At 48.1% G+C, this 13,142-nt stretch overlaps 1 protein-coding gene across 3 annotated transcripts in view; it reads right to left on the reverse strand.

Annotated features, from left to right (window-relative positions):
- Positions 1-9,840: 9,840 nt before the first annotated feature.
- Positions 9,841-13,142, reverse strand: part of LOC8050408 (AP-1 complex subunit gamma-1) — a 45,323-nt gene continuing 42,021 nt past the window's right edge. For all 3 annotated transcript variants that reach the window (XM_029995445.4, XM_029995444.4, XM_029995446.4), the window contains one exon: positions 9,841-10,011. The gene's annotated coding sequence lies outside the window, so the exon portion shown is untranslated. The remainder of the gene's footprint in view (positions 10,012-13,142) is intronic.

Consider the following 13,142-nt stretch of genomic DNA (forward strand, 5'->3'; position numbering starts at 1 on the left):
AGGGACGAACCAGTTTAAATCGGGAAAATATAATTAACACTGTAGCAAAGTAAATCTATCATATCGATCGGAAATACGATTTAGCACATTCCATCTGAACACATATTGTGCACAGCGAATGCAATAGCGAGTCAGCGTGCAAAACGCCACCACACTGAGCTACCATAACATGTCAGCGATTTTTGCATAGCACCGAGCACGGAAAAGAGAAAACAGTTATTCATTCACATAAACGAAGCAAATTTATTTAAAGCCCGGACACTTCGTACGTCCAATCTAGCTAAGGTTATCAAAGACACGACCATGTCATTTGTCGAAACGGATAAAAGACGTTGGCAAAAATGATTAGACTGAATAAGTGAATCTAACGCACGTATTTTACCAACCGACGGTCGCGCGCCTTCAATACTCTTTCCAATTGTCATTGCGCACCTTGGACAGACTTTGGGGAGCAATGCATATTTACATCGCCGCCCGAGGTCTCCATTGAACGTGTAGTGCTGACCCAAATAAAATGCTAACCTGACTCTTAATCGCTCACCGCAAAGGACGATTTCGAACAGGCGGTACTGTAGGTCACTTGAGATAAAAAAAGAAAAACAAGCAATAGAAACGAGCGTCGTAAAAAAGGGGACCGGCATTTTTATTCCTACCTCCGAACAGAAACGAGCGCCACCCACTGCATCACACAGCGCAGAGGCCGGACTCGGCCACCGCGCGACGCGCGTACATACCAAGCGCGCGCGGGGGAAGGAGAAACTTCCTCCGCCGGGAGAACACGGCACATTTCGGGATCTATTTCACGCAGCGGATAACGCGGGCCTTTTCACACCTCGATACTGGCGCCATCTAGAAGTTGCGCGTTCAACCACGTTTCGAGCCGCGCGCCATCTGGTGGCTGAAACGGACGAATAAATAGAGGTACCGCGCCCTCTTAACCTATCGCGCAACGACTTTGTGCAGCGTTGCCCACAGATCGTGCTTTTTTTTTGTGTAAAATTTGCAAAGAGCGAACTTACCTGAGGAAAAAGTAAAGAAAGAAAAAGGCTTAGCTCCTATGGAAACGCAGCGACGCCACCGGTCTGCAAACAACACGACGCCGTTTCGCACGGGAGACAAGAGATGGCGCAAGCGGTCGCGACGCCAACTGCCGCCAACGAACGAGCAGACGACACAGAGAGCCTGCCCTTTAGCAGACAAGGAACTGCAGTTCCTTGCTGTTACCGCACCTGTCTTTTTTGTTTCTGCTGCTGTCGCCGCCTGCGGAACGCGCGCCGCTTTTGAGTCGAAAAGATCGTCTGCTAAAAAGGCCTGCTCTCGGCGCCGTATGCTCGTTCGTTGGCGGCGTTTGGTGCGCCATCTCTTGTCTCCCGTGCGAAACGGTGTCGTGTTGTCTGCAGACCGGTGGCGTCGCTGCGTTTTCATAGGAGCTAAGCCTTTTTCTTTCTTTACTTTTTCCTCAGGTCAGTTCGCTCTTTGCAAATTTTACAAAAAAAAAAAAAAAGCACCATCTGTGGGCAACGCTGCACAAAGTCGTAGGGTCGTAGCGCCATAGGTTCCGGTCGATTTAAAGAGCCTACCGTCTCCTTGTTTCACCCGGTATGCAGGCAAGGAAATGATTCGACTCCGTCTCTAGAGCTGCGTATGTCTGTACCTGTGAGGCGCGAGAGCGAGATGAATGTTGCTCGTCACAACTTCAACCCGGCACCGGCGGCGAAGAGAAACGTCGCAGTGTCGTTTCTCTGTTCTCGGCAGCAAGTGTTGTGCACAAAAAACTTTATTTGATGAAAAAGAAACGCTACACAGGGGTGTCCGGCGCAACTTTATTGTTCGGAAATGAACTAACTAAATCGGATATCATTAACCAGAAGGGTACACTACTAGTACGGCACAAGGAGTTTTAGTTGTTTCCCGTGCTCCGATAACAATACCGCAGTGGACACACGTTGAAGATAATCGAATCGAATAGACTCGCTTGTTTGGTGTGTGCCACCACACGAAATGTGCCTGTACATAACAGCACGTACGGTCTAACGTACGGCATCGATCTCTTGTGGTGATGAAAACATGCGCTTGTATTTCCACGTGCACCAAGCATAATTATAATGCAATTAAATGCAAAGGAGCAAGCGAGCTGGACAAGAATGACGAAAATAATCCCTGGAGAAGGGGAACAAGAGGGACAAAGGACAAACACAAATCTCCAAACACAGCTAGGTGGCTGGTGTGCGACCGAAAAAATCCGCCTTGTCCGGATATCGAACCCGGGACCTCTCCATTACTGGTGGAGCGCTCTACCGAGTTAACCAGCGGTTAGACGTCAGTAGAGCAAACGGGTTTTATCAGCTGCCACCAGTCTAACACCAACAAGGGTGAAGCTTGCAATTTAAGGTTATGATTATAATTCTATTGAATGTAAAGGTGCAAGCGAGCTGGACAAGAATGACGAAAATAATCCCTGGAGAAGGGGAACAAGAGGGACAAAGGACAAACACACATCTCCAACACAGCTAGGTGACTGGTGCGCGTCCTTAAATTGCACTAACCACAAGTCGTTTGTGCCAAAACAAAATTATATTGCATTGTAATTAGCGTTATTTCACGGTTTTGATGTACCTATATAATTAACAGAACTGTCATGCTCGACGATAAACATCCAACATTCCTAACTCGTCCCATCTTTCTAAACGTCCGTGTGTCCTAACACTAGAAACCGGCATTTTAAAGGTTAAAAACTAGACGTTGCGAATATGGGACGCACACTTTCATGCAAAGCTGACGTCAAGTGACTCAGATTGAGAAAAAAAAAGCATATTTACAACAATATTGTTCTCTCTTTTGGTGAAGGCTGAGCAGCCCGTTGCATTCATTTTTGCGCACGAAACGGTGACTCTCAGAGAAAGTAAGAACACAGTGTTAGCGTCTTTATTTCAACAACGTATGTACACGCTTGCAGGCTTGCATTGATGAGGCCTCAAAACTGAAACTCGCGTATTGTGACTGGCACAGTCACAATGGTGTGACTGGCACACCACTTCTGCAAAAGGTTACTGTAAAATTGCCAGTAAACACACAAAAATGGTCCCCGTCATTTCGTCGAAACTCGTTTTGTGGAATTGCATTTCGTGGACAACTTTTCATGGACACACATTTCATCGACATTCGCTGCGCGAATTGCAACCTGATGAAAGATTTCATCACGTGTGTATCACTGGGGTGCGCATAAATCGCGTGTGCGTGGAACAACGAGAAGCCATGGACGTCCCCGTGGTTCATAGGTGCATCTATACAATATCCCGTTAAGGAGCGTAAAGAGTCACGCTCCACGCGTCGAGTGGGATGGCGGAGTGTTCCGTTGAGGTAGTGAAGCATTGGCTGTAATAACCGGTCGGACTGCTGGGCACTGGCGATGTCGATCTTGTTAAGGAGGACTATTGTGTGCAAGTTGCGGTAAGGGTGTTGGGCAGGGTCAGCAGAAAGGGGGCAGCGAGACAGTCCATCCACATCTAAATGTCACTTGCCTGATTCGTATGTCACAGTACAATTGTAGTCTTGCAGCTTTAAACACCAACGTCCGAGGCAGCCCGATGGGTCCTCAAGAGTAGCGAGCCAACAGAGGGCGTGATGGTCCGTGACAATGCGAAAGTGGGCACCGTAAAGATAGGGGCGAAATTTTGAGGTCGCCCAGACCGCAAGACATTCGCGTTTTGTGATTGTATAGTTTCTCTTGGATTTAGTGAGAGTACGGCTGGCGTAAGCGATGATGCACTCTGTGCCGTGAACAGTTTGGGCGAGGGCAGCTCCAGGCGAGGGCAGCTCCAAGGCCGTGACCACTGGCGCCTGGGCGTAACTCGGTGCTGGCACCCGGTAGGAAATGACCAAGCACTGGAACAGACGTTGGAGCCAATTTAAGAGGCTGGAAGGCTTTGACTAGTGTGGGGCCCCATTCAAACTTGGTGTTGTTCCTAAGTAATTCGTTAAGAGGTTGCGCAGTGTGTGTGAAAAACCCGGTATGAACCATTGAAAATATGTACAAAGACCAAGAAACACACAAACGTGTTTCTGGACATTAGGTTGGGGAAAGTCGGATACTGCCTGAATTTTCAAAGGGCCAGGATGGATGCCATCTGCACTGACCAGGTGACAAAGAATCTTAAGTCTCGCTGCAAATACACCCTTCTGTGAATTAAGCTGCAGCATAGCGGTGCTGAAGCAATCCAGAACTTGTGGGAGATGGTGGATCGAATGTAGTGGAGAATACCACAACATAATCTACGTAGCACAAGCATACATTCCAGGCAAGACTATGCAGCAGTGTATCCATAATCAGTTCGAACGCGGCAAGGGCATGCAAAGATCAATGGGCATCACGTTAAAATGATAGAGGCCACTGGGAGTTATGAACGCGGTTTTAGGTTTATCAGCTTGGGCTACTGGAATCTCCCAGTACCCACTGCAAAGGCACATGGAAGAAAAGAAGCAGAACCCTTGAAGTGCATCGAGCGTATCATCCATTCCGGGGTAGGGGATAAACATCCTTCGTGATTACATTATTGAGGTATCTGTACTCTACACAAAATCGCCAATATCCGCCTTGTTTCTTGACCAGGACAACAAAAGAAAACCTGAAACTTGACGATGGCTCAATGACTTTCTTTTGAAGCATATCTGCGACGTGTCGCTGTATAAGTGCACGCTCTGGAAGCAAGACTATAATGTCAACTTACTGGAGAGGCGTCACCGGTGTTGATGGTGTGTTGCACTAGGGTTCGTACGAGGGAAGTCGTGTGGAAGTCAAATTGTTGTACGTCATCAGAAGATGAGTCGAAGCTTGTTTTTGATCAGCATTTAGTGACAGATCGATCATATCTGCGATGCAACTTGTGTGGTCTTTAATGGGAGGCAGGCATGTTGTAATACGGGATGCGTCGTTATACAGCGAGGCCATGTTGTGTACTTCGAACGTCCGTAAAATAGCAGCACAACTTTCACAAGGAAGAATTTGCTGCTGTTGGGAAGCGTTTGCGACGTACATATAAACTTTGTGTTCTCGTACTGTAAAAACGAGCGAGGATGGTTGTATTCAGCGGCGTACTTTCCATTTTCCCGGGGAAGGGGGGGGGGGGGGGTGCTTTTCTGCGCTATTTTTTTTACACCGGAAATTATCAGTAGTTTATTTTAGGGGGTACATTTTACAGCGTATGTATATCGCCATGTGTCCGTCGCTGTGTGCCTTGGGTTAAATAAACATGGTTGCTTTATTTTGTTTACATGCCACATTGCCACTACTAGAAGCTCATTACATGGCACGTAAACAGCGTCTCGGTAAGGATCATGACTCGGGGGGGGGGGGGGGGGGGGGTGTAGGAAGAAACCGAGCCCCAATGGCCGCCCCCCCCCCCCCCCCCCCCCCCCCCCCCCCCCGTACTCTACACCTATGGTTGTATTAGGCCGGAGGTTCCAGAAAAACGCTGATTCGGTTTGCAAAGCCGACTGATAAGGGCCCCAAGGATGTCATCTATTGTGTGCAAAGGAACGGCAGCTGGTTGGTCAGGTAATTCGCCAGGAGCGTCAGAAGTACTTAGGTGCAACTCACGGCTGGCACAGTCAATGAGGGCGTCTGCTGAGGTCAGGAAATCTAATCCTAAAACGGCAAATAAAAAAACATGGCGAGTTCCAGCGACGAACACTGATAAGGTTGAGCATCCCAGTGGCCCACAGATAGCATCACTTCCAAGACGCAAGAAAAGTTTATGCGCAGGGGTCAGACCTGCGTGTAAGCGGCTGCGGACGTCATCAGAGATGCAAGATATTGCAGTGCCCACATTGACTAGGGCAGAAAATTTGTGTCCAGCAATTTTAACATTATGGTCGTAGGTCTGATGGGTGGAGGACTTGCTGCAATGTGAGAGTTTGCAGCCTGACCTCCGGTGTCCTGCAGGCTGCCGCGCTTAGTTTGGCGTACGAGGGAGCAGCAGCATTGTTAAACGGAGAAATTGAGCGACGACGGGCAGGATATGGGAAAGGTGACAGACTACGGCCGTTCCCGGGTAACTGAAAAGGGCAGGTGTCGTCAGAGTTGCAGTATCGAGATTGGGTTGCTGTCCTGCAGCAAGACGTCTCTTGATTGATTTGGCAGCGACAATAGCGAGCGATGTGCCCAGGTGTGCGGCAGTAAAAACATAGCAGCCTGTTGTCTTCCATTCTCCACAGGTCGGATCAGCGTTGTGGTTCATAGAAACGTGGTGTTTGGGGCTCGTGCACATTAAAAGGTGTGTTGTAGCGCTGTTGCGCTGGCTGTATACAGCAGGGAGGCAAACACGTCTGGGACATGGGCGGTGTAGGCGTGTACGAGCACGGAGGACTGGAAAGCGGCACGCAGTTCGTTTTGTACTACTTTCTGGATGGTCCCCATCTTGATGGCTTGACCGGAGGTGTCGTCAGTAATGTAGTGGGCTGAAGTATCATCGTAGCTCTTAGTGGATGATGGTGCGGATCAGTTCCGAGAGGTTCGTTGTGCTGACCGTTTTAGGAGAAACCTCAGGGAGGCGTTTAAAAGGCACCTTTGTGATACGGGACCTCTGCATTTCTTCGTATGTTTGGCATTCTGATATTAGTTGCTGTATGGTGGCGGGGGTTTTCGGGGCTATAATTGAAAAAAGTTCCCGAGACAATCCTTCAAAAAGGTGTCAGATCTTGTCGCTCTCGGTCATCTATTCATCAACGCATCGACAGAGACGAAAGACATCTTTGGTATAGCTTGTGGACAACTCGGATGGTGTTTGGTAGTGGCGGGACAGCTTGTCTTTGGCCTGTTGCTTGCAGCTCTCAGGTTTGTTGAATGCTTTAAAAAAAATGGTCGTGAAACCATCCCAGGAGTTTATGCCGTCCTCATGGTTGTCAAACCACTGGAGCACTGCGTCTTTTGGAAAAAAACACCGCGTTCGCCAGCATGCACAACCCAGTGGTTGTGCATGCTGACGCGGTCGTACTGCTTCAGTCAATCGTTGACATAGGAAAAGCTGCTGAAAATTGAACGGTCCCACTGGCGGTGCTTGACAGGGTTGTGAGGTGGGGGCTGCCGAGATGTGCTGGCTTCCGAGTCCGCAATGGCAATGGTGGGAAACTCCAGAGCTCCAGAGCAGAACTGTGGATAGGAAGGAGCGCAGAGGTAGGGGAAATTACTGACCTCCACCACTCGTAAGATAGTTTAACGTCATTTTACAATGCACAATGAATGACTGTGTTGAGGGTGTTGCACGGGCTGTCCATTCAAATCTGCTGCCTCGGGCGCCGACTCGTCGTCCTTTTCTGCTCCTCGTCCTTTCCTCTCTCAAAATATGTACGGCAATCAATCCAATGATTAGCTCGACAGGCGGCATGCATGAGGCAGATACAGTAGCTCGTCTCGACATAATGTAATAAAATGTTCTCAAACGCAGCTACATGAATTTAGGTGTGCTAGCAGAGAAACGTGCCCAGCGTGCGAGTGCTCCTAAACACTTGTAACTGGAGAGAAGAACTATAGCAGGATGCACCACGCATGAATTCTTGCGGAACGGTCCGACCCTGTCCTTTCCGGGGACTGTGCATTAAAAGGTCACTTTTAAACATTTGATTTTACTTTTTATAATTTACAATGGTCTATCATTATAAAGCGCACCATATTTCTGCATTAATAGACCCAATTCACAAAGCCTACAAGGCTGTTCTTCGTTGGTAACTCCATGTAAAAGGGGGATCGGTGGCCGAGTGATCTAGTGCACACCAGCTCTGAGCACGTGGAGCGAAAGCTCGCGCTGCAGAACGATCCTGGGTTCAATCCCCGCCCCTGCCCGTCTCGATCCGGATGAGCATTGTACCGGCGTGCGGTCGTGTATCACTACTGCGTGGCGCACGTTAAAGACCCCAGGTTAGCGGTTGTACCGCACTGGCTAAATTGCTTGTCTACAGCCGAGACACCAGACGCCCACTGAGGCAGACTAACTTCCAACTGTACAAACATGCACACAACAATTTGCTTTTGCATGTAAAAAAATTCTAATAAAAACCTTACGGCCTGGCAAACTCTGCGTTCCATTTGGCCGATGCATCAACACTCGTTTCATACTTGATGCATGCTTCGTCAAGACGACATGATGAGCCGTCCATATGCGGCGGTGACTACAGTAATGTGTATCGCACGGAAAACGGAATTGCTTGTGAGAGTTTGTTCACAGCTTCTAAGAATCGCAAAGTGCATCAATAAGCACAATACCGGGTGGCAGAGCTTTGCACAACGCCAAAAACCACATAAAGTAAAATCCCACACTCTTTCCAAAACCGGGAAGTGTTTGGCAATGAGGGTAAGAGAAAACCTAATTTGATTCATATTGAATGCCAGCCAAGAAGTTGAAATACCAAAAAGTTTATATCCCAAGTCTGAAAAAGAAAACAGCATAGATAAAAGCCTAACAGGCATGTTCTCTTGCAGGGCACGTGGAACGAAGAGAGAATCGCAGGAATAGAAACAATGTTAACAGTAAAATTTTAGAGAAAACCGAGTGAAGTAGGAAAAAGCAAACCATATGCACTCCATTAAACTCTTTTTTAGATAATTTCCACCAATCTTTGAATGCTTCAAACCTCCTCTTCCTCAATTTTCCCATCATCACCAGCAAAACCCAGCGGTTTTGAAGTGCACAGGGCGAAGCCCCGTGCACTTCAAAACCAAATGTTCTAAGTCTATACGGCGCATAACGTCTCTCTTGAAATTGAGCCCTATACGTCTTGGTCCTCAACACTCCTGCTCTCGCCTTGAAAAGAACTCGCACGTAAATCATCAAACACATTTTCCTTTGGTAGGTCCTTTTTGTGAACTGTACAATGTTAGTCACTTTCTCTCGCATTCTTCCCTTCCACATTTTCCTTTCTGCCTCTTTCACTGAAATAGCCTGCTCAGCCCCCTCACTAGTGTGCAGGTATTGAAATGTCAGCTTTCGGATTCGGCTTGTCCATTTGGTGTTTATATTTTTCATGTATACTTAAACAATTTCCGTGCCCACCGGGTATTATCCATTTCGGTTAACCTTACTTAAAATTTTACCAATAGCCTCTCGGCTCTCAAAGGAGCCCCTGTCCCCCTGCTCGCTTGGCGTGCTCCCAGTGCTAACCTGCCCACATTCCTTTGTCAAATTTTCAATCTGACTGAGCCACTGATCTCATGCACAGTAATTACTACCTAGCTCAGATGTGCCTACTATTGTGCCAAACCAATTTTGAGACCAACCAGAGAAAAATTTAGACTATTACACACAAAAATACTAAAATATTTCGGCTATTTTGTTATACAAATTCAAGAACAAATAATAAAAGAATCGACATAATTGCATAATTGTGGATCATTAGTTCCTGAAACAGAATATTTCCGTAAGAAATCTGCTGCTCACAAAGTCCTTCTTTAGAGCAGAAGGTCCAACACTCACAGGCTCCCCTGCCAATTTGCAAGAACGCCCAAAGCTCCTCGTCAGGCTTACCGTGTCACAGTGGAAGAGAAGAAGGAGTTGCCACCTGCTACAACCGATTCTGTAGCCAGACGGCGCTGCACGCAACAGGTCTACTGGCAAGAAGTGGTTTGCAAGGGGAAGGTGCCACGTTTCCTGCCAACTACAGTGTGTACCATCGGCCGTCCAGGAGCACAAGAGCACGACCCGACACTCGAGTCGGGCTGTCCTAGACAGCAAGGCTGCACAGCCAGCTCTGCCCCAACAGCACTCCAGTGTACGTGAGGCACTCGCTTGCGTATTCCAAGACGGCCCTTCAACTTGCACACAGGGCAGGTGCAATGACCCGAGCACAAAGTGAAGGCTGACCACGTGTGGCTCCACTTTATTCTCTCCAAAGTGTCCCGCAGAGCGTGCCGAAGACAGGGGATCGCCCAGCGAGCCCGCTGGTGTGCCCTCCGCTCTTCCACCTGCCCGCAGGGGCACTCCTGGGGCACTTCTGGGGCACTCCTGGGGCAATCCTCGGGCACTGGGCGGGGGAACACAAGTCAACATCCAAAGAAGCACCCTCGACAGCAGACGCCACTGCTAGTGCCCTCAGCCTGCTGACGACATCCCGACTATTAGCAAAATGCACCCCTTTGACGGTCTTTGCCGTAAAAGGATACACAGTTCAAAGTGCCCGCCGAAACACGACAATGGGTGCACCCCGGGAGGTGCTGCTGTCATGGCAAATTATAAATGTTATATTTGCGATCTAAACGCTTGTCGTAATACACACAAAAAAAAAGCTCAACCAGTATTTATATTATGTCCTTTCTGAAACTTAAGGGTAATCAATACAGGAAAGTACAAAAAAAACACTAAAATAGGCTGTGTTCAAGACAATTGACCTCGTATACCGCAAAATACTTTCACTCAAAATTGCAAAATTGGGTTGATCTAGACATGGGCGCTTGTCCGGTTAAATTGGTAAAAACCAAGATGGTGGCCAGTAAAGGAAGGCAGAGTGAACGAAATCGAAGAAAGTCCCTTCATTTTCTCACAATATCCCCGCCAGTGGTCGCCGCAACGGAGTGAATATTTTCAGCTGATGCCGGCACTTTGGGGGGGGGGGGGGGGGGGGGGGGGGGTGGGCGCTTGACATACATATGGCAGAATTCCAAAGTCTGGGAAATGTTAATAGTGGGCGCTTGTTTGAAGTCGGAGCTTCCGCGGTATTTTACGGTAGGTTCTTAATTAGCTTAAGGAAGATATAAATATTTCGTAAATATTACCAGCATCAACAATATACCACCAGATGACTTAGATTCATATCTACACACTGATCATTTTTTCATGTCCACAGTCCTCATTTTTAGCTCGGACCTAAAAAGCACCCTCCTCTCACCCCAAATAGAATATGGTCCCGCCTAAAAGAGTCTCGTCCACTAAAATGAATCACCGGTAAAACTAATGCATTTAACGAAACATACTACCTTCCTCATGCCACCCCACCTCATGCCATCATCCTCCATCGTTAGCGTCACTGATGCAGCAAAGTTTCATAACCTCCTACAGTAGAACATCGGTGATATGTTTTTCGGGGAACCGCGAGAAAGAAACATATAACGCGGGAAAACAGAGAATGACAAGGCCCATGGAGAGCTAGAGATGAGAGCAAATGTCATAACACAATTTAATTTCACACAAACTTTTGTGGGTGCGGAAACTTAAATACTAGGTTTAAAAAAAAGCTTGTAATCTCTGCCCGGCACTTCGAGTGACTGCTTGACAGTAAGAGTTCCCTTTCAAGCTGCAGCAACCCCTTCTCACTGTCCACGCAGCCGTGAACACTCGCATACCTGTGCAAGGTATCTAATGCCACAATTGCGTCCACAAATGTGGGTGTTGCGTTACCGGTGACTGTGTCCTCAATGTCCATATCCCTTTCAGCACTGATATGCTCAGCGGTGATGACATCCTCGTCAACTGACAGGTATTCCGAGTAGGTGAGGAGGGCTCCTACTTTCTTTGTCTCCATTTCTTGCGCATCATCGGAACCTTCGTTGGCGTTGCCCTCAGCTAGCGCTCATCCTCGCCCCGCACGTTCGAACCCACACTGGCAGGAGCAAGGCTGGACAGTGGCCATCGAGACAGTGTCCCACGCTGTTGCGAAGAAATGCATCGCTCCCAGGATGGTGAGCTTGGTCGGAGTCTAACCTCGTTCTACCATAGTGGGCAATCGCCGAACAATCCACTTCCTATAGAAGTGTTTGACATTCTTTATTATTCCCGCGTTGAGCGGCTGCACGTGGCTCGTCGTATTCGGAAGAAGGTACTGCACCCTTCCTGAGGGATGACCTTTGGGTGGGCAGGGCAGTTGTCGACGAGGATCAGGACTTTCCTGTTCTCCATTTGCGAGTCCAAGTACTGCAGGAAGCCTTTGAAAAAAGCGCAGGTCATCCACACCCGAGCGTCGAGTCGGTAGTGACCTAAGGATATTTTTTAAGTGCCAAACTTCCCCATGACCCACGGCTTCCTCTTCTCCGTCTTGGTGGCAGCACAGGAGTATGGTAAGGTGCTCCTTGCCAATTTTTCCTCCATGACAAGCTTTACTCTTCAAGGTTCAGTGACTTTGAAGGCTGTATATTAAAAAAAAAAGAGGCCCTCATCGGCATTAAAAACGCCCCGGGGGGAGCAGTCGGCGATGACCGGAGGCAGCAAAGATTTAAAATCTTCAACACAAACTGGGTCAATGCTGGCCACTTCGCCGCTTACTGTGCGATACAATATTCTGTGGCACTTCTTAAAGGGCCCATGAAATGAATTTTGGGCCTGGAATAAATCAATTTATATTGGGATTTTATAATAGCACATCGTTCAGTGGGCCAAAAGAAAAAGGTAGAAAGTCAAAAGCCTGACTTTCGGTACGAAAATTTGAAAACACTGCGGACTATTTCGTACCTCCTTCCCTTCGTAAGCTCTCTGCCTTTTCACTGGGATGCATCCGCGGACCCCGCAGCGCGTCACCGGCTCCAAACGCACGTTACACGATGCCAGACCTCACTTATTCCCTTCACCCCTAAGCCGACATTGTGGTGAAAGCTACGCGCTTGCCGGACCTATCAGCTGCCCCCCTTCATCACCTGACTTCATTCTCTGCGCGTGGGTATGCGCGAGAGAGCGAGACCACGTGGCAAAAGTGTGGCTGGCCCAAGGAGCACGTAGCTTCCACAGCACTGTCAGCTTCGGGGTGAACGGAATGGGTAAAGTAACTTTTGTCTGAATTTTGAGCGACGGGCTAATCTTCTAGGGGGAGAATGGATGTGTCCGGATTATACAAACGAAAGTCCGAGCAAGAGGGGACTCCCCCTTTCTGTTTTCTTGAACTGTTTGGTAGAATGCGCGATTTATGAGTTGAGGAGGAAAGCTAAACACAGTGATGTGATTGGCCTAAGCCATTTTGGAGCACCTCTTGGAGCAGCCAAAGCAGTGTTTTGGAGCAACAAAAGTGAGCTTTGGAGCAGCCAGAACAGTGCTTTGGAGCAGCAAACGTGGCTTTTGGAGCAACCAAAACAGTGTTTCGGAGCAGCAAAAATAGCTTTTAAAGCAAAAATTCTTTAAAAAAAATTTTGTTTTCAGTGCTGGACAAACGAAGGGCACTTTGTGCTGAGTTGT

Source organism: Ixodes scapularis, unplaced genomic scaffold (assembly GCF_016920785.2).
Source record: "Ixodes scapularis isolate PalLabHiFi unplaced genomic scaffold, ASM1692078v2 PGA_scaffold9__187_contigs__length_104089568, whole genome shotgun sequence".
Lineage (NCBI taxonomy): Eukaryota > Metazoa > Arthropoda > Arachnida > Ixodida > Ixodidae > Ixodes > Ixodes scapularis.